The sequence below is a fragment of the Euwallacea similis genome, chromosome 25, assembly GCF_039881205.1.
Source record: "Euwallacea similis isolate ESF13 chromosome 25, ESF131.1, whole genome shotgun sequence".
Classification (NCBI taxonomy): Eukaryota; Metazoa; Arthropoda; class Insecta; order Coleoptera; family Curculionidae; genus Euwallacea; species Euwallacea similis.
Genome location: NC_089633.1, coordinates 377,501 through 399,122, shown reverse-complemented (window position 1 = coordinate 399,122; position 21,622 = coordinate 377,501). Strand labels below are relative to the sequence as shown.

At 36.5% G+C, this 21,622-nt stretch overlaps 1 long non-coding RNA gene and 1 pseudogene across 1 annotated transcript in view; both read left to right on the top strand.

The window, feature by feature from the left end:
• The window catches only part of LOC136416950 (uncharacterized), a 52,599-nt gene that overhangs the window by 11,979 nt on the left and 18,998 nt on the right, over positions 1-21,622 (top strand). The gene's annotated exons all lie outside the window — the stretch shown is intronic.
• On the top strand, positions 4,606-5,623 carry LOC136416920 (histone-lysine N-methyltransferase SETMAR-like; annotated as a pseudogene).

The following is a 21,622-nucleotide window of genomic DNA, read 5'->3' as shown; positions in this document are numbered from 1 at the left end:
AATATAATTTTTTTTAAAGTTTAGTCCAAAGCCATCTAGATTTTTTAATATAATGATCCCTTTTTCTTGTTTGTCCCAACGTTTAGTTGTCAATGAATTTGGGTGTTGTGACTCAAAATATGCTGTAATTATTAATGTTTGCTGTATTAGGCCGTGAATTTTTTAAAAAATAGTCTAGTTAAAATAGTCTTTAATATACAGGGTGGTCCCTAAGTACCTTCCGATATTTAAGGAAGTGATTATCTGGATCAAGATAAGAATGAAACTTCATATAAACATAGGTCCCAAAGTGTTCCGGTTGTAAACTACAGTGTATTAAAGTTATAGAAAAAAATGGTGTTTTGATGATATTTTGAAAATTCAGCGAGCTACTTTCGTGGTACCTGGTACGTCTAATAAATGAGAAAAGTGTTACATTTTGCAACTATTCAAATGTTTTTAAGTCGACCACGGCCATACATACAGGCAGCCACGTGCAGCATTTTTAGGAAATCGATGGTACGCCACTATTTATTCCTCTAGTTTTAGTTTTTTCTGATATCAGCAATTTATTTAACACAAAAACGATTTCCTGTTTTTTTTTATACGATGAACGGTTTTTGAGAAAAAACTAAAAGTTCACTTTCCTACACGCTGCTTGATTGGAATTTAACCCGCCATTACCCGCGTATAAGATTAGATCACTGTTATTCGCATATGAGCGCGACGCTCATTTATACTATTAACCAATGCTTACGCGTTTAAAGGTAAGGAATATACACTCACTTTCACATGAAATGCACCACCCAGTAATAATAATTAAGTCTTGTAATTTTGGCAAAATAATGTTTCATAATAGAGTATCAAATGATCAGACTTTCAGTAAAAAAGAAAGAATGCTAGTGGTTTTTTTGTCATCGACTTATTAGATTTTTTATTCAATTGTAAATAAATAAAATAATATTTACATGGAAATATCAGTTTATTTTGTTGTTGAACTGTGAACAAGACATCTCAAAATGCCCCCAGTGAGACAGCGTCGAAATTTTTCCCACGTTTCGGATTTTGATAGAGGGCGAATTATCGGCATGAAGGAAGGTGGACTTTCTTTTCGTGAGATTGCCCGAAGAATAAATCGGAACCACACCACGATTGCGAGAATATGGTCTTCGTGGTCTGAAGAAAGGGTTCAGCGACATCGTCCAGCTGGACGTCCTCCCCGTAGCAGTAACGCACGTGAAGATCGACTTCTTAGACGGATGGCCATTGGTGATTGATTTCAAACAACAATGTCTGTTGCAGTAGATTGGATGGGAGCTCTAAATCGTTGGGTATCGATGGCAACAGTTTACAGAAGAATTTCGTCTTTTGGCCTGCATTTATACCGCCCAATCTACGACTGCCACTAACCGCCCAACACCAAGCTTCCAGATTGGCCTGGTGTCAAGAACGAATTGATTGGAATCATGAGTGGAACAATATCGTCTTCAGTGACGAGTCGCGATTTTGTTTGTGGATCAATGATGGTCGTAGAAGTCAGACGGTACCAAGGTGAAAGAAGAAATTTGCAATTTTTGTGTGGCTCGTCGGTGTTATTTACCTCAGAATCTGAGGACGTATCAGATTCGGGGATATCTCCGGATTTATAGCCACGTATCGCATCCGCTGCAACCACTGCGGAGTACCTCGGATAACCTTTTATCCCTTTCAGAGACACAATTTCGTAACGATCATTTTCTAGAACTTTCGATATTTTATATGGCCCTCCATATTTTATTCCTGTTTTACGGCTTGCGACTTTGGAGTCTTTTTTAGCTCCCCGCCATAGAACCAAGTCGTCTATAATGTATTTAGTACTTTCTTTTCGTTTTTTATCGAATTGTTTTTTCATTTTTTTACTTTGTAAATCCATTCTACTTTTTGCATTTTGTGCAACTTGTTCTCTATTTTCAACCATTAAATCGTCTTGACTTAAATTTCCAAAACGATCATTATTAAAGCTAAACATTAACGTATGAGGGGTGTAACCTGTGCTTTCATTGATAGTGTTATTCATGCCCCAAACAACAGCTGGTAGTTTTTCATACCACTCATTCTCGTTTTGTATACTTGTGTTTATGCCATCCAAAAGAGTACGGTTATAACGTTCAACTTGACCATTTGAGCGTGGTGAAGCTACTGCATTCAGAATCAACTTAATTTTTGATTCTTCGCAGAATTCTTTAAATGTTTTAGATTTGAAAGCTTTTGCGTGATCTGCGATAATGCGTTTTGGTGTTCCAAAGATGCTAAATAAATCTTGTAAACAATAAATTACTTCTCTTGAGTTTGTTGTTTTAGTTGGTCTTGCAAATAAGTATTTAGAAAATGAATCGACAATCATAAAAATATAAGTGTAATTTTTACCTGACTTGTAAAAAGGTCCTAAGTGGTCAATATGCCATGTGTGGAGGGGTTCCTTCGACTTAGGTATCGGGTGGAGAAAGCCTTCTTTTTTTGCATATTGGCTTTTCTTATACGCACAATCAATACATGCATGGACGTATTTTTTATAAATCGTGTTATTTTAGGAAACCAGAATTTGCTTTTTATTAAAGCTTCGAACCTTTTCAACCCAATATGGCCGATTTCGTCGTGATATTTTCTCATTATATTGAATCTACATATTTTTGGAATTACAAGTCTCACTTCACCATTTAATATTTTTCTGTATACTCTGTTATTTTTAAGACAATATGTGGATTTTATTTCTTTGTCCGCAGTGCCTGATTTTAGTTTTTCGCGGATTATTTGGATTTGTTCGTCTTGCATTTGCACCGTAATTGCCCAATCGTCGATTTCTAACATAAAAACATTTTCCGTATTTCTGCTTAAGGCGTCTACGTGTGACATTTTGTACCCTGGCCAGTGTTCAATTTCAAAATCGTATTCTTGTATAGCTAACCACCAACGAGCTATTCTCGCCACTAGTTCTTTCTTTACGAATCTGCTTCGTACTGCGCTACAGTCTGTCATTATCTTAAAATGAGTACCATAAAGGTAAATTCGAAAACGTTTTATGGCCTCAACTACTGCTAATGTTTCTAAATCATACGAATGGTAAAAAGACTCATCCGCAGTTGTTGTCTGACTATAATAAGCTATTGGTTTCAATCCGTTTTCTGTTTCTTGGAAAAGAATTCCCGCGATGCCTTTTGAACTAGCATCCGTGTGTAGTTCTTTTTTTGATTCCGAATTGTAGATTGTTAAAATAGGTTCACTTACTAATATAGATTTTATTCTCGGAATTGTTTCGTTTTGTTTTTCGCTCCATTCCCAGTTTACATCTTTTCTTAATAATTTTGTTAATGGAGACACTATTTCGGCGTGATTTTTAATAAATTTTCTAAAGTACGAGCTAAGACCTAAAAATTGGCGTACTTCATGCACATTAGAAGGGGTTTTAAAGTCTTGAATAGCTTTTACCTTCTTGGAGCCGGGTTTTATCTGATTTTCACTAATTTCATACCTTAGAAAATCAATTTTAGTTTTGAAAAAATAAAATTTTTCTAAATTTAGCTTTAAATTATTTTCTTCACATATATTCAAAATGGTGTTGAGTTTTTCCATGCCCTGAGATATAGATTTAGAAGGGATTAAAATATCATCTAGATATACTAGGATTTCTGAATGACGCAACGGACCCATAATGCTATTTACCCATCTTTGAAAAGTCGCTGGCGCGTTACATAAACCAAATGGTAGCCGGAGGAATTCGTATTGACCGTCCGGTGTTATAAATGCGATTTTATCAATAGACTCTTTATTTAATGGGATTTGATAATACCCTTGCTTCATGTCTAAACTAGAAAAATATTTATATCCGCCCAATTGGTTGATTAGGTCTTCGATATTTCATAATGGATATCAGTCTTTTACCGTGATGGCATTTAGTTTTCTATAATCGATGCAGAGCCTATGGTCCCCATTGGGTTTTTTAACCAAAATTTCAGGGCTAACGAATGACGAATGAGAGGCTTGTACTATTCCGGCGTTCAGAAACTCATTTATTTGCTCATGCATAATTTCCTTTTCTTTTTCTGATAGTCTGTATGGCTTATAACATATAGATTGTTTTGAAGTTAAAGTTATAGAAAATTCAGTACCATTTATTGTGCCCAATTCGGCAGGCGATTGTGCAAAGCATGATTGTTTTAGTTTTAGTAACTCGAATAATTGATTAAGGTCTTTCTCCACCAGATTGCCGTATTTTATCTGGGATGTTTCTATATAATTTAGTTGTTTGGCTTGCCGGTTACGCCTTTGCTCATACTTTGACAAAGTTACCTGATTAGGTTTAATTTCTACTATTATGTTTGGTTGATTTAGTATAGGTTGTCCTATGATAATATCAATATCTTTCATTTGTGTGTTTACTATTGTTATCTCTGTATGTATTAGGTCGTGTAGTATGAAATGAGTAGATTCTCGAAATGCCACATTCAACTGCGAATAACTTTACTCTAAATTTTTTTTTTGGACTTGACTTTTTTATGTGGAAAAGGCACATTCTTCCTCTTTCGATTAGAGTTTAAAGTGTTAAAAATTATTGAAAACTTTTATTTTTATAAAAATGTTTGTGCAGCCATGCAAAATAGTGAAATTCTTGTGTTAATGAAATATGAGTTCCACCGTGGAACCACAACAGCTCAGACGGCTCGCAATATTAATGATGTGTTTGGTACTGAAGTCACTTCACAGCAAACAGTATCTCGTTGGTTCGTGAAATTTCGTTCTGGCAATTTTGACCTAACAAATGAACCACGTGGACGACCTGAAACTCAAGTGGATAACGATTATCTGAAAGCCGTGGTGGAAGCGAATCCACGTCAAAGTGCAAGCGAATTATCGTTAATATTCAGTGTAACCAAAAAAACAATATTGACTCATTTGGCTGAAATTGGTAAAGTGAAAAAACTGGACAAGTGGGTACCGCATGAGTTGAGCGACATACAGAAAGAACGACGTCTCGAAGCTTGTTCTTTGTTGTTCTTTGTTGTGCCGGTATAATAACGATCCATTTTTGAATCGGATTGTTACTTGTGATGAGAAATGGATCCTATATGACAATACCAGACGTTCATCGCAGTGGTTGGATCAAGATGAACCACCAAAACATTGTGCGAAAAAAAATCTTCATCAAAAGAAGTTTATGGTGTCCGTTTGGTGGTCCAACGTAGGTGTCATCCATCACAGCTTCATGAAACCTGGTGAATCGATTACGGCTGATGTCTACTGCCGACAACTGACCGAAATGATGAGGCAACTGACGGTTAAGCAGCCAAGATTAGTCAATCGAAGTGCACCTCTATTGTTGCACGAAAACGCTCGGCCACACACCGCACAAGTCACCTTGGCCAAGCTACAGGAGTTGGAATTGGAAACTCTTCGTCATACACCGTATTCACCCGACTTAGCACCCACTGATTACCACTTCTTTCAAAATTTGGATAACTTCTTGGTAGGGAAAACATTCAACTCCGACGAGGCTGTCAAAGCTGCCGTCCAAGAGTTTATCGACTCCCGGCCTGCAGGTTTTTACAGCAGGGGAATCAATGAACTTCCCGTTAAATGGCAGAAGTGTATTGATAATGGTGGTGCATATTTCGATTGACAATAAAACATTTCATATGAAAAAAAAATTACTAAAGTTTCAATTCAATTCTACTCATTTCATACTACATGACCTAATATCTCGATTTTATTTATTAAAATATTGGCTTTAATTATGCCTTTTGGGATCACCATTGACCCGCCCAAACTTTTAATAACCGTATTAGAGGGCATTAATTGTAGTTTTGTTTTATTTAATACATTTATATTTGCAACATTTATTGTACTTCCCGTATCTAAATACCCTCTAAACGGAATATTATTTATTACAACTTCTACTTTGTATAAATTATTTTGTACTTGCCCTACAATATTTGTCTCTTCAATGTTTTTTGTTTTATACCAGCAACTTTCTTCCCGGTGTCCCGGTTTTTTGCATACACTACATCGCCTTGGTTCTAGAGTTTGGGACAGTCCCGATTTTCTTCTGCGGCAGTCCTTCGTGGCATGGTTGGTGAGCCGGCACAACGCACATCTTGCGGGTCCTGCTGACTTCGAGGTGGATGGCCCGCTCCTCTTCCAGCAGTCCTTGGCGTAGTGGCCTAGTTTTCCACAAACATAGCATTCTACCCTGGACTTTTTTGCGGGATTGTTCTGAACCAAGTTCTTCTGGGGACTTTGGTAATTGTCTATGGGGCGATAAAACCTGCATATAGCTGACCCGGGTGGTGCATTAGAACGCCCGTGTATTTGACTGCAGCTCTTGGGGTAGCCCCCGAATTATGCAGGATATCGTTGCCTCATTGTTGGGTTAAATTTAATTTAGCATGGTAGTAGTGGGTCATGCTTTCTTCGGAGTTCTTTTTTCGAGCCACTAACTCTTCCAGCGAGAGAGCGTAATCAACGCATCTAGGGAACGCCCTAGATAAGACCGTCTTCCATTCCGTCCAGGTTTTGTCGTAGTTCTCCTGCCGGAAAAACCACTCACGTGCCGACCCCTTGAGTTTCATCTGCATGTAAGCAGATTTCTCATAGTCGGTCCATCCGTGGATATGAGTTAGCTGCTCTATCTTGCTCAGCCAAGACACCACGGTGTGATGGCGGTCATCGGGGTCGAATGGGGGAATAATGTCACCCTTAACAACCACTTTTGGAGAGTGAGCGTCCATATCGGTGGGTTCACTCCCATCTAGGTTTAAATCTCCAAAATCCGGGGCGTTTGTTGGTCTTGGGTTGACCTCGAATTTCCTTTTTAGGGCGGCGATGATCTGTTTTTGTAGGTGTTTTTCGAGCAGATCGTCAAACACTTGTTCTTGTTGCACTCCCTCCTCAAATTCGTGATTTTCACCCATGTTGTCCATTCTCACTTTACTTAAATTTAATTGTTCACAAACACAAACTAATATATACACTAACATAACGAAAAAAACATTTTTTTTAATAATAAAATAGTCTTGTGGATCCCACTTCTGAACTGTTAAGAGGGTGGGTTTTATTTTAATAAAATGCCTGCACGTGTTCTTAAACAACTTTATTCTATCCTTTTCGGGAATCGAATGACCCACCATACCAAAAATGCATCAGAGTCACCCCCGAATGCATCTGTTTATCTTTAAAAGAATTAACACATACCATTCTACCTTCTTCCCACGCTCACAACCCTCAATCATTCTCTTCACACTTATATTAAAACAGACCGATAGGTGAATCGTTTTCTGCATTTTATGTTCCAGCTAAGATGATAAACAGACTCTATCTTTTACGACAAGTGGTTTATTCTAATTTAGTACAGGGCTAAACAATAAAGGGCACATGTGTGTTTGATTATGGGGACTAGTTATAATAAAATACATTTTCAGTATCATCCGATTTGGCAGAAACTTCAGAGTCCGTATCATGATCTAATAATTCACAATAATCTTCGCTGTCGTCATCATCTTGTAAAGTGACCTTATCTTCTTCAGATTCTATCTTTGACGACCACCTCAATTTTTTTTTCTTTCTTTGCATCCATATTTAATTTATAAAATGCGTAAACACATGAAATAATAGACGAAATAATTAAAATAACAAAATCAATACTATATGTGGGTCTATGATACTTTAGGTACCTTTTAATTTTTATAAAAAAAAAACAATATTTTTGGCATTCTGACGACATTGTTTAACGAAATAAATGTGGGTCTTGTTCATCTTTTCATTTTTTCAACACTTCCTTGTTTTACGGGACCGTGGAGTGAAAAGGGGTGGGATAAGACAATGGAAGTAAGATAAGGTGGGTAAGTCCGGTAAACATGGTAAGGTGATATGGGGGTTATAACACATTAGGTCAACTCAGATGAATATTTTTTTTAATTCAGGATGCTTCCTTATCACCGTTAGAAGTCATCTAGGTGAGGAAAAATCGAATTATTCCAAAAACAGTTTTTGAAAAAATTACTCGGAAAATTGAATTTTACACTAATTTCAATACTTTTTCTCAATACTAAAGTGTCTTACGGGACCGTGGAGCGAAAAGGGGTGCTGGGTGGGGCAGCTAAAACGGGGTTTTGATGTATTTTTTGGGTAGTTCAGGTTAGTTTTGATGTATTTTTAGAAGTTTTCCAATCCTTTCCAATCCATCACTTGTATAAAATATTTTTCTTGCGCAGGGGCCACGCTAATAAGATAAGATAAGAAAAGGTAAAGTAAGTGATGTCACCCTTTGGAAAACTTCTAAAAATACATCAAAACTAACCTGAATTACCCTAAAAATACATCATAACCCCGTTTTAGCTACCCCACCCAGCACCTCTTTTCACTTCACGGTCCCATAAAACAGGTAAGTGTTGAAAAAATGAAAAGATGAACAAGACCCACATTTATTTCGTTAGACAATGTTCTCAGAATGCCAAAAATATTGTTTTTTTTATTGTAGTTTATTGTAGTGCCAGCAAAAAATGTGGTAAGGAGAAGCAAAGACATGCTTTGAAGGTTACCTATAAAATTTACATTCTATATACTATTATTGAAAAATATAATAAAACCCAATATCATGTTTAAATTTTTTTTTAAATAGTGCATTTTAAATCGTGAAATGAGCGCACAGCTCAGTACACGAGCAATGGCGGGTTAAAGAGCAATTATTTCATTTTTTGTTTAAATTTAACCATAACCACAAAACTGTAATATTATTTAAATAATTAAAATAAATAAATTTCATATGTTGTAATATTTTTATTTAATTATTAGGTGTACAACTTTGCTTCCGCCGTTTTTGAATAGATGTATGTAGCGGTAAGTAATGATCGAAATAAATAACCCCATGTGGGCATGCAGGAGCCTTGGGCACCTGTTAACATAACCTCATAAAAATATTAGTCTATTTGTGTCTTCATCATAAAGTTATTCGCAATTGAAAATGTCAGTGTACGAGCCAAATTCTCGTCATTTGCGGGAGGTTTTACTTTTCTGCTTCAATATGAAGAAATCTGCTGCTGAGGCTCATCGAATGCTCTCAGATACTTATGGGGAAGCCACTATTAGTGAAAGGACATGTCGTGAGTGGTTTCAGCGCTTCAAGAACGGTGATTTTCACGTCGAAGACCAACATAGCGGTGGAAGAAAGAAGGTTTTCCAAGATGCGAACTTGGAAGCATTACTTGACGAAGACTCGTGTCAAAGTCAACAAGAATTGGCACAATCATTGGGAGTGACTCAACAAACAATCTCAAAACGCCTCAAAGACATGGGAATGATTCAGAAGCAAGGATATTGGGTGCCGTACGAGTTGAAACCAAGAGATATTGACAGGCGTCTGTTCGCTTGTGAACAGTTGCTTGCAAGGCAAAGACGGAAGGGATTTCTGCATCGTATTGTGACTGGGGACGAGAAATGGGTTCATTACGATAATCCCAAACGCAAAAAGACTTGGGGATATCCCGGCCATGCTTCCACGTCGACGGCCAAACCGTCTATTCATGGTTCCAAAATCATGCTCTGTATTTGGTGGGATCAACTCGGCGTAATATATTATGAGCTGTTACAACCAACTGAAACAATCACAGGTGCTCTTTATCGAACCCAATTAATGCGTTTGAGCCGAGCATTGAAAAAGAAACGGCTGCAATACAACGAGAGACATGATAAAGTGATTTTGCAGCACGATAATGCTCGACCCCATGTTGCGCAAGTGGTCAAGAAATACTTGGAAACATTGAAATGGGAAGTCCTACCCCACCCGCCATATTCTCCTGACCTAGCTCCTTCTGATTATCACTTGTTTCGATCCATGGCACATGGGCTAGCTGACCAACACTTCCGGTCTTATGAAGAAGTAAGAAATTGGATAGAATCGTGGATCGCTTCAAAAGATGTCCAATTTTTTCAACACGGGATTCGTATGCTGCCCGAAAGATGGGAGAAAGTAGTGGCCAGCGATGGACAATACTTTGGATCCTAAAGGTATAATTAGTTTTTTACAATAAAATCGCGAAATTCGGAAAAAAAACGGCGGAAGCAAAGTTGTACACCTAATAAATAATGAAAATAATAAATAATAAAATAAGTTCTCTTTAAATTCCAATCAAGCAGTGTGTAGCAAAATGAATTTTTAGTTTTTTCTCAAAAACCGTTCATTGTATCAAAAAAAAGGAGATCTTTTTTGTGTTAAATAAGTTGCTGATATCCAAGAAAATAAAAATATAGGAATAAACAGTGGCGTACCGTCGATTTCCTAAAAATACTGCACGTGACTGCCTGTATGTATGGCCGTGGTCGACTTAAAAACATTTGAATAGTTGCAAAATGTAACACTTTACTCATTTATTAGACGTACCAGGTACTACGGAAGTAGCTCGCTGAATTTTCAAAATATCATCAAAACACCATTTTTTTTTCTGTAACTTTAATACACTGTAGTTTACAACCGGAGCACTTTGGGACCTATGTTTATATGAAGTTTCATTCTTATCTTGATCCAGATAATCACTTCCTTAAATATCGGAACGTATTTAGGGACCACCCTGTATAATTTTATCAATATTTAAGTAAAAAAATAAAATACTTGAGTCGTTTGAATAAGCCAGAGTTTTATTTCCAACATCAGAGCTTGTCCCAACCTTTAATTTGTTAGGGCTCGTATAACATGGAAAAACTGATTACTTATTAAAAAATACATGACCAAAAAAATTCACACGTGATTCTAAATATAATTAGAAATAAAAATCTATGTATGCGAAGTCAAATAACTTATGTATTTCCAACAATATCACAAAATTATTGGTAAATTACCGCAGAAAAAAAATTAAAATTACAGGTAAGCTTCAATCACTATTTACAGTATTTTTTATTTCTGATTATTTAATTATGATAAAATGAACAAAAAAAATTTTGAGACGTTCATATTACCGAAATTGTTCATACTAGTGAAGGTCAGGGGAATTATAAATTAACCCTAGAACCACACGGTGGGAGAAATTTAACAATTTTCACACAGTGGGATCAAATGTGACCCCAAGTAATTTTACGCTTGTAAGTTAGTACAAAAAGACAATTTATTTAATATTTTGTAACATATCATAAAATTCTTTATTAAACATTATTTAAATGAACAGCTACTTAAAAACATCAAAAAATTCTGCTGATATCAGCAAGTAACTGAAAATCACTGTAACAACTGTAATGAGATAATCTACTCCTACTAATGTCGTAAGGAACACAGTTTAGGACACAAAGTCTTCGCAAATGTCGAGGGAATGCTGAGCACACAATTTCTTTTTGCAGCTTACACACTCATGCCGGCCTTTTCTGTCAGAAATACGAGGACAAATGGCACATCTGCCAGAACTTCGCGGCGTAGGTTCTGGACGTTGTTTCTCAGGCAACTTAAGATATTCTCTAATCGTGGATCTCAGTGTCCTTGGAATTCTATCAGTTGTCAATCTATTCCTCACATGTCCTTCAACTAGTGAATGTGCCAGATTTTTTAGGAATTGTGCTCTGGATAAATTGTTATTGACTCTATTGAAGCGATATATAACCAAAGAGTTTATTCCAGCTGTATCTAACATTCCGTAAAACATACGTAGCGGCCATCTACGTGTTTTCCTAGAAATAGTTTTAGAGTAGCCCAGCTGGTCGAAAGTGTCAACACCACCTTTTGTGCTATTGTAAAAGAGAACGATTTTTGGTTTGCTGCTGCCTTCGTCCACTGTAGGAAGAAAGTGCATTGTGCTCAGAAACAGAACGCACTTATTTCTCTTGGGTGCAAAAGACACGAGGATCATATCTCTGTTGAAAGCAAATACTGATGAGGGTATCTGAAATCGTTTTGGTTTAAGAAAGGCTGCAGGAACTTTCCTCTTATTTTTGCGGAGAGTTTCAACCATAGTCAGTTATAAATCGGATTTATGAAAATTCGATTGAAAAAAAAATTTATTGTCTATTCCCAAGCGAAAGCTAAATTACAACTGCCACTACTACTAAACAAATTTGAACGAATTAAACTTCTATCAAGGATGAATGCGGGTTCCCAGGAAAATGCATGGTAGCAGTTTTATGGGAACTGCTGCTTTGAGACAAATCTTGGAATTAATTTGTGGAATGTGATTACACTGCATTTGCCTGAGAATGTAACTCTTCCTCGCTTAAATGGAATCACACAGTTAAAATGAAGGGTGATTCCATAAAAACGGGTAATTATGATTATTACAATGAAATTCGTTGGTTAGATGTAAACAATAATAATATAATTGAAAAAATAAGTTGCATTTTAAGAGCTAATATTTTGAGCGAGATAAAATTAATCAATTGTTGCAATAATGAGTAGTTCTTTAAAATATCTCTTCACTTTGAATGTTTTTGGGTTCTTTAGGGGTTTTGCGCATCTTTGAGCACTTACTTATTGCTAGGTACGTAATGCTAACAATGCTTAAAATGTAAAGTACAATTGTCCAAACACTAATATGATTCACATACACATTACTGGATATGTCTTTGATTCCTTGCTTCTGCTTTTCTAACTCATTTTCAAGATCTAAAGTGGCTTGGAGGTTGATGGCGTCTAGTTCTATTGAAGGCGGTGAGTAGTTCTCCTTTGGGCGGTTATAACGTATCTGGGAAAAATTCAGTTTGGGCAGCAAGGCTTCTTTGAAGGGAAACTTGCTTGGCTTAAAGGTTTCTAAGGTTATGGCCTGAACTTGTAATGTGCAGAATTCTGGAATTTCCACTAAGTAAGATCCAAATAAGGGGATGGCTTCCTTGCCATTTGGACAGCTACTAGTGCTCACTAATTGAGCAGGGGTTGTGAGCATCCATTTGTCATCGAAAATTTGGACTGTTTGAGGCTTCTTTAAATAAATTTTGAATGGGTGACAGGTTGTAATGTTCGTTTTGTGTATTAAAAGTTGTATTTCGCAAGGCGGGTCGTTATCCATCGGTCTGACGTAGGTATTAGGACACAGGTATTCGTTCGGTATCGTCTCTTGGCATTTTGTTTCCATGAAAGCGTATTTGGCTTCACTTACTGCTAGATATGGTTTATATGGAATGTTGACGTAGAATGATCCATTACTTGGTGTTGGGAGTGGATAGATATTAAAGTATTGATACACTTCTTGTTCGACAAGGGGAAGCTCTAGTATAAATATGATATTCAAATCTTTTTGAAAACACTTGATTGTGACAATTCTCTCGAGCGCTAGAATGGTTTCACTTTCAATAGCTAAAGGAAATTTGTAAGTTCCAAGTTTGTTTTCTAATTTTTCCATTTCGTAGAGAAGTTCCCTTGGATTTATTAATGAGTTATGTAACGTGTTTAATTTGGCAAATGTTACCGCGATTTCTACGTTGTTAAGAACGCTATAAATTGATTGATACATTAATGTAATTTGATTGATAATAGTAAAAGTTAGAAAATACGCCTGTAAGTCTTGTCCTGCGGTAAAACCAGCTGATTTAAGAGCTTGCTCTATTTGGATAATTCGTGATTTTAAAAGTAACTCGTTGTGGGTGATATTTGCCACTATTTTCTGAAACTTGTCGATTGTAGATTCGATAATTGAAATTTGATGAATCGAGCTTATCTTTATTTTATTTTGATTGGTTTGTAGCATTTTTATTTTAGAGAGAATTTCTTCAGCATCTGTTTGATCTAAATTTCCAGTAATGCTTTTAATGAATGAACCAAGCGGATTGAAAAGTCCTCTTTTTCCTTTGCGTGATTCGTAAAGGTACGGAGCTATCTGGGTTAATAAATTTTCTATCCGTTTTTCTAAGGCGTGTAATGAAACGAGGGAATTTGTGTATTCTGCACAAAATGCGCTATCATTAATAGTCTGAGATAGGTTATTCGTATTTCTTTTTAGTGAATAGTACTGATTGATTATTTCGGACAAATTGAACGGTTGAATAAAGGACCAATGGCTGGATGTCACTTTTGCAATTCCCATTTTAAACGGGAGTGTACCGGGGTAGCTGTTCAGGTCATGGATCTTTATATTTGTCCCGAAGGTCCAGCACCATCTGTAACAATGGGCTTTATTTTAGTTTCTTTCACATGAATTATTTCTTTAGATTTTGTTTTGGGGTTTTCTATGCGGATTTTGTTGTTTTCTAAAATTTCGACAAGAGTAAATGGGCCTAGGTATTTACTTTTGATTTTACTTGCTCGATTACTAGATTTCTTGTATACTTGGGATCCTATAATTAATTTTTGGGGCGTTTTAGTTTCGTTTAATTTATTAATAATTTTCTCCTTTAGTTCTGCGGTGTCGCTAGATACCTTGTTATAAAGAGCTTGAGTATTGGCTTTATGACTGTTTATGTATTCGGTATAAACATGAGATGGTATGAGGTTCATAGGATCACGCGAATCTGTGTGTCCTAATACTAATTCGAAAGGCGTATAATGGGTGTTTGAATGTATTGTGCTGTTATATGCAATAATGGCGTATGGCATTAGTTTGGTTACGTCTGAATTAGGGTCGGATTCCTTTAAAATTCGAATATGTTCTATTAGTGTCGAGTGTAACCTTTCAACTGGTGAATTGGAATCATGGTGATAAGGAGTAGTAAAATGAACGTTTATATTATGTGCATTTAAGAGTCCCTTAATTATTTCGTTTTTGAATTCTGACCCATTATCTGAGACAATTTGTTGTGGGACGCCGAAAAATTGGAAAAAGTGGATCATTTGATCCGCACATGAAGTTGCATTGCCTGAGTATGGTAATGCTTGAGCAATTTTTGAAAATTTGTCTAAGAAAGTTAAGAATCTTTGCCTATCTATAGTGAAGGTATCGACATGAATTATCTCAAAGGGTTTTTTTAGGGTTTCGGTGAGAACTAAGGGTTGATTTGGCGGGTTTCTGTCATATTTTAAGCGCTGACATATCGGACAGTTGTTAATATAATTGGTGAGGTCGGTTTTTAGTGATTTCCAATAATAGTTAGTCTTTAAAAAGTTATAAGTTTCGTCGATTCCTCGATGATTTGTCTTTCCTTCGTGGCGATGTTTCATTATCATCTCTCTTTCTTCAGGTTGAACATTATTAATTAACTTTGAACATTCTATAAGTTTTAGGTTCTAGAAATGTTTGTCCATACAGTGTCGGAAATAGTCTCTTAATTCTTTAGAATAGAAGTAGATATGTGTTGTTTTTCGAGTTAGGTATTCTTTGAGGAATTTCGTAATTATTTCGCAGTTTGATGGTAGTGTAGCGTGTACTATGAAGTTTCCGTCGAAGGTTTCGGTATTGGTTTTTAAGTATTTCTCGTGTGGTGATCTTTTGACTAAAATTTGAAAACGTTTATTATTAATAATTTCATCTAACATAGTCATATTGGTGGCATTATTTTCGGCATTTGTGCTGTGTACAGTTTCGGATGGATTATCAATCTCGGAGTTCGTCGACTCTTGGTCTAATGGTGGTATTTGAATGTCGCTGTGTACGTTTATTTGAGGATAGTTTTGAAAACAATCTTGCTCGATTTCCTTTATTGTTTCTTGTACCATTTCATTTCCTATCGCACTGGGGTTAAGATTATCGTTTAAGAATTGACTAATATCATTGTCGATATTTCCGGGGGAGTTTATTACCGAATCGGTTTCTATGGCATTGAGGGGTATTCGGGAAAGGGCATCGGCATTAGTATTTAAAGTACCTTTTTTATATATTATCTCGTAATCGTATTCTTCAAGGCGTAGTCTCCAACGAACTAGTTTCGAGTTTGGTTCTTTTAAGTTGAAAAGCCAAACTAAAGGGCGGTGGTCAGTGTAAATTTGAAATTTTCGGCCATAAAGATAGGGACGAAAGTATTTGCATGCCCAGACAATTCCTAATAGTTCTTTCTCTATAGTCGAGTATTTTTGCTCTGTTTCGTTAAGGGTCCTGGAGGCATAAGCAACAGGTTGATCGCGGAACGGCTGGCCTTGTGATAAGACAGCGCCAAGGGCTGTATTTGAAGCATCAGTTGTGAGTATAAATGATTTTGTGAAGTCAGGATATTTCAGAATGGGGGCATTTATGAGGAGCTCCTTTAAAATTTGAAATGATTGGGTGAAGGCTTCTGTATGTTCGACCTTTGCTCCTTTCTTCAAGCATAGAGTCAAGGGTTTAGCTACTTTGGCAAAGTTTTGTATAAATCGTCTGTAGTATCCCGCTAAACCTAAAAAAGATTTTATTTCCTTTCGTGTTCGTGGTATTGGAAAATTTTTGACTGCTTCTACCTTGTCCGGGTTGGGTTTTACTCCTTGTTCGGTGATTTTGTGTCCTAAGTAATCCACTTCTTTATGAAGGAATTCGGACTTATCCAATTGAACTTTAAAATTGGATTGTTTCAGTCTTTCAAAGACTTGTCTTAGCCTTGCGATATGTTCCTGAAGTGAAGTACTAAATATTATTATATCGTCGAGATATACTAGGCATGTTTCATTTTGTAGGCCCCTTAGTACGTTATTCATGACCCTCTGAAACGTAGAAGGGGCATTCTTAAGTCCGAAGGGCATCCTCTTAAATTCATAGTGTCCTGTATCCGTTGAAAATGCTGCTGTCGGCGTATCGATGGCTTCTAGTTCGATCTGATGAAATCTATTCGCTAGGTCAAGGGTTGTGAAATAATGGGCTTTGCCTAATTTATCCAGGATTTCAGTAATATTAGGTAATGGGAATTTGTCATCCACTGTCTTTTCGTTTAGCTTTCTGTAGTCGATGACTATCCTCCATTTCCTTTTTCCTGACGCGTCTGGTTTCTTAGGCACAATCCAAATGGGACTGCTCCAAGGGGAGTTCGAGTGCTGTATTATGCCGTTGTCTAGCATATTTTTTACTTGAGATGCGACTTCCATTTTGTGTACTTCTGGGTATCGATATGTCTTTGTAAAGATTGGTGTTTCATCTGTTAGTTCGATCTTGTGCTTTATACAGTTGGTAAAGGTCAGTGGTGCACCTTCACAATAAAATATATCACGATACTGATAACACAAATCGTGAATTGCTCTATACTCTTCTGCGTTGCAATGGGAAAGTCTTAGGTTTTTCAAATTTTGTTTTAGTTCCTCATCAGGGTATTTTCCTATCTCCGTGTCAATTTCCATATTCTCATAAAAATGTATTTCCGTTTCGTTAATCAGTTCGACCTTTAAGGGTTTATATAAGGATATTTTGACAGGGTTGTCGCAAGGATTTAGTACGGTGGTTAATGCGTGGGAATCTATAATTTCTACTAATGCGTCGGGCATTTCTGCTTTCCCGAAGTCCGTGTGATTTAAAATGCCTAATCCGTTAGCAGCATTGACGGGAAATTTTACCTTTTGACAAGTTTTTGCAGGAATAATGATTTCAAATGTTTCGGGACTTGATGTCGTCTGAATCTTATCTTGATAATAAAGTGGTAGGGTTGTGTTGGGTGTTTCTAGCAAACTATTTTCAAGATTAATCTTGGAGCCTATCTTCGAGAGAAAGTCAATACCTAGTAGTCCATCAAATTTAGGGGAAAAATCAAACAGATGAAATTTATGTTGGCCATTGCTTTTAAACGTTGGAAATATGGGTACCTCTACGACTTTGTCATGCCGTGAAGTTCCGTGGGCTGTTTTTACGAGAAACATTTCATTAGTTATTAAGCTTGAATAAAATTCGGAGGCCAAATCAGGTTTAATAAAACTTCTGCCACTACCTGTATCTATTAAAAATTTTGCATTTATTTCTGGGATGTGTACAACAGGCAGAGTGGAGTGAGTGTAATTATTAAGGCAGATTAAGTTATTTCGTTGAATTGCGGGTTTGATTGAAAATTTAGATCATCTACGAAAGATGGGGATGGATCATTGATCTTGCCATTGGAATACTGTTGTTGATATTTCTCATTTAAAAGGTTGTTATTAGGAAAATACGTTCCTTCAGAAGGGGGGTACGCGTAATATGGGGGTTCAATTTGAACATTATACCCGTCGGGACTGGCTTCGAAGTTGTCTAAATCTTCGTACAAATTTGTATCAAGTTTCGGTTGGAAATCGTTATTAAATGGTTCAACACATTGATTAAATAATTCCTCAGAAACAAAATTTTGTCGTGGGGCTTGGGGTTGTTGCCGAATGCTTCTAAAAGTGTTTCCCGAGGACGTGTCCATTGGTTCTACACGTTGTCGACTTTGGGTTGAAAAGTTAGGTTTGGGTCGAAATTGACTTGACGGTGTCCTGTTTGGGAAAGATGGACCATTTGCGAAGTTTGGGTTTCTCTGAGCGAATTGAGATCTTTGGGGATAATTAGGTCTGAACTGTCCAAATCCTACAAATTGGGTGTTTGTATTAGGATATCGGAAGTTATTATAATTATTATAATTTCGCTGTTGGTCTAGATAAGTATTTGAGCGAATGTTAAAGGGGTTGAGATTATTTTGAGGGCGATACATGGGCGTTACGTTACTAAAGTTATACCGAACTCTATCAATATGTGAACTATGAGATGTAGTGATTTTGTTCGTAATATTTTGCCTTTGTCGGTAATTTAGGAAATTTTCCTCCTCCTGAGCGAAAGAAATTGCTTCTTCTAGGGTGTGAGGATTTTTCAATCTTACAACTAATTGCATGTGGTAATTTAAACCATTAATGAAAGTTTTCATCGTCATACTACCATATTCTGTTATTTTAAGTAACTTAGTTGGTCGTGGTTCCCCAGATGCATTGACCTTTGAAAATAGTAAACTACGCGCATCTTGTAACCGGACGCCGAACTGAAGTGAACTCTCATTTTTATCAGGTTTCATTGTTATTATATCTTGAACAATACAATCGACAGATCTTTGGTCAGAAAATGTGTTTTGTATCGCTTCCCTCACTAATTCCCAGGTACTAAGTTCTATCCTAGACGCAATTAAATCTGCGGCCCTTCCTACCAATTTATTCATAATGGTATCAAAGAGCGCAATATTTATAGGTGCTGCATGGTTAGCATTATCTCTATGTGCATCGAGAAAATTATTACAAGCAGTAATAAATCGGTTAACCTGTTTAGGATTACCATCAAAAGTTGGGATATTGTCGGCTTGATATCTAATAAGCTGTTAGTTGGCCATTTTGCTTAGAAAGATATTAAAAATATGAAAGATAGATTGCTTCCTCTTATCTACTAAATCTATGCATGCAATAAATCAATATACTCCACTTACAGTGTCCCAAAAATTATTGCCTTGTTGATCATTCCTTAAATTTAGCCCAATAGGAGTATTTTTATCTTCTCCCTGGAATTACTTATGAGTTGCTGGACGATTCTTGTTCCCTCAAACTCGCACCAATAGGATTGAGCCGATCTTGATACTCGTTCCGTGGCCTGGGGTGAGTTGCAGTAGTTTCTTTAGGGATGGACTCGAATCTGCTACAAATCGTTGAAACGAACCGGCACCTTCTCTTATGTACGATACACACGAAGAACCGTCAACAAATCTTACCGACTGCGCCAGTTATAAGTCGGATTTATGAAAATTCGATTTAAAAAAAAATTTATTGTCTATTCCCAAGCGAAAGCTAAATTACAACTGCCACTACTACTAAACAAATTTGAACGAACTAAACTTCTATCAAGGATGAATGCGGGTTCCCAGGAAAATGCATGGTAGCAGTTTTATGGGAACTGCTGCTTTGAGACAAATCTTGGAATTAATTTGTGGAATGTGATTACACTGCATTTGCCTGAGAATGTAACTAGTCAACGTTTTTTCGAGCAGTTTTTCGGCTATTTCTATAGAGGCGAGTTATCCATTCGTTACGTTGTGGTTTGTGTTGTAAATCTTCTCTGTTAGCTTCAGAACATATCTCGTTCAAATCGAGAGTCTCTGGTCTTCATTATCATATTATTGTTTTCCGACATATGGGATAGCGGAGTACATATACGAAGTTTTGGCATCACACATCATTATAACTTTTATGCCGTATTTGTCGGGTTTGCTTGGTAAATACATTTTGGATGGGCACCTACCTCTAAAACTTAGTAACTGTTCGTCAATTGTAACGTACTCTGATGGTGTAAAGTTATTAGCACAGTTTTGAATAAAAATATCCCATATACCCCTAATTGGAGCAAGTTTGTCTTGAGCTTTTCTCTGGACACGTGTATTTTTATCGTCAAAGTGCAAGTAGTTCAGTGAAAATTCAATTCGGTTCTTACTCATTGTATGTACATCTAAATATAGCAATTCCAAACTTCCGTGACCACATTTCTTTCAAGGAAAGATGTGTTTTTTTCACGACACCAGCAAAATATAACAATCCGAATAGTGCTAAAATCTCCACTTTATCGGTTTCGTGCAAATAACTTTGGTCCGTCCCATATTTTTGGCGTTGAATGACTATTTCTTTATTTGTATTGAGCAGGACTTCATCTAGAATATCATTATTGAAGAACAGTTTCCAAATTTCCTGAATGGATGTATTGCCTTTTGCCATGCGCTTAGGTCCTGTTAATTGTAGAACCAAGTTCTTCTTGGACGTTCTTGTTGCTTTCGCATGAAATGGTTGGTTATACCATATATAGCCATTACGCCCAAATACTCTTGCTGATAGTTTGGAAACTTGAGTAACTACATTTTGGTCAACATCATCCTCTAGTAGTAGTTCTGTGCAATCTATTCCATCTTCTTCCTGGTCATTAAGCTTCACTTAGTCGTCTTCCTTTCTGGTTTCATCTTCATTTATAGGATATTCTTCTTCAGAGTTGCTAGGGTCATCCACTATACGCTGAGCAATCTCCTCGAGTTCTTTTTTAGTCAAAGGACGATCACCGTGATCCATTTCTATCTATTTATAGTCTATACAAAGTTACTTGTGGTATAGTCAAAATTCTGCAGCACGCATTGAAATAAAATAACAAAAAATATATAAAGTATTAAAACACGTTTTAAAAATAAAAAAGTGCACCCCTATGGTCCACAAAGAAAAGACCGCCTATTAGACGGACTTTAGTTTTCATGCTATTCCAAGTGACTTCATATAGACTATACGTACCTAAGGTTAGCAAAACAGAACTAAGAAATTTACTCACAAAATTTTGTAACATAAACCACACCATGGGGTCATATATGATCCAAAACACAAATTATCTCTATTCTGTTGCTTTTATCGGGGTGACGTGTACTTACCCTTTGAGGCAACTACAAATCCTGAAGCTACTAAGAATTTCACGCACATAGGTGCTTGTTGTGCAGATTTAGTTACTTAAATGTAAATGCTCGGGTCGCTTGCGACCCCACAGTGTGGTTCTAGGTTTAACCATATATATCATATATTTTATACGTAATCCAAAACATCTAATTGTAAGTACATAATAATATACATGTTAACACGTTAACCGCCCACCGTACATTTGAATTTTTAGTCGATGGGGCCCAAAACGAAACTTTGTTTTAAAATGATTTTTTGATTACATTACTGTCATATATATTTGACTTTTATTATAAAAATTCCAAAAATCAGTAAAATCACACTTTGAAAATGAAAACCAGCGTATGGGTTTCGGAGCCGATTTGACAGAAAAAGTGAAACCCATGGTTTGGGCTTCGTGGCGGTTAACGTGTTAAA